The 983-nt window shown below is 27.8% G+C and overlaps 1 protein-coding gene across 2 annotated transcripts in view; it reads left to right on the forward strand.

Annotated features, from left to right (window-relative positions):
- Positions 1–983, forward strand: part of LOC100167765 (lachesin-like) — a 223919-nt gene that overhangs the window by 196459 nt on the left and 26477 nt on the right. The window lies entirely within an intron of this gene.

Consider the following 983-nt stretch of genomic DNA (forward strand, 5'->3'; position numbering starts at 1 on the left):
TCACAAGGGTTTTAAATGGATATGAATTATGAGATATTATAATATAAGCTTATAATATTTTAATAATTCATAATATAGGAACTAAAATATGTAGGTATAAGTGTACCTAATAGGTATAAATGGTGAGAAAGGAAATATCACTAATTCCTTTCAACATCCTTTGGAGTCTAAAAGAAGAATATATATGTTGTCAGACCCTCCGCATTTGATTAAAAATGTCCGCAACAGATTATATAATAAGAAGGCATTAAGAGTAAATCATTTAATCAACACAACTTTAGCTATTTACAAAATCTTATATTTATTATTTTGTAGGAGTCACCAAATGTGAATTATATAAGGTGGTCACATTACGTAGATGTGCATTCAAATGATTTAAAAAGAGATTCAAATTCTCCATCTAGAGTGTGTCCAAAAATTACCCAGAGACATTTGGCACTTGATAATTTTAGTAAAATGAGCGTAAAATTAGCAACCCAGGTAAAATGTTTTTATTAGTTCTAATAATTATAATTATAAATAAACAATTGAATTTTTAAAATGGTTTCACAGGTTTTTAGTAACTCAATGGCTAAAGGGATTGAGTTTTATAGATGTTATGAAAAAGTGGAATCTCTTCAAAATAGTGAACAAACACAATTATTTACAGAGCGTATAAACCAATTGTTTGATGCATTAAATAGGAAGTTCCCAGCAGAGGGCATTAAAAGTAAAAGTAATGACTTTGATGTAAGTGAAATTATCTAATTATATACTACCTACTATAATTATTTACATGATTACAAATATAGAAAACATAAACCATACCTAATTATTCTTTCATTAAATGAAATTATGTATTAGAAAAAACATTAAAATGGCTTGATTTGTGGGAAGATAATGTGATTAATCATACCATACCCGAGGATGAATTCCTCACAAAGTCAACTGCTGAAGGTTTGCGAGTTACTATTAAATCGTTAATTGAGTTGTCCAAATATCTC

This window comes from Acyrthosiphon pisum, chromosome A3 (assembly GCF_005508785.2).
Source record: "Acyrthosiphon pisum isolate AL4f chromosome A3, pea_aphid_22Mar2018_4r6ur, whole genome shotgun sequence".
NCBI lineage: Eukaryota > Metazoa > Arthropoda > Insecta > Hemiptera > Aphididae > Acyrthosiphon > Acyrthosiphon pisum.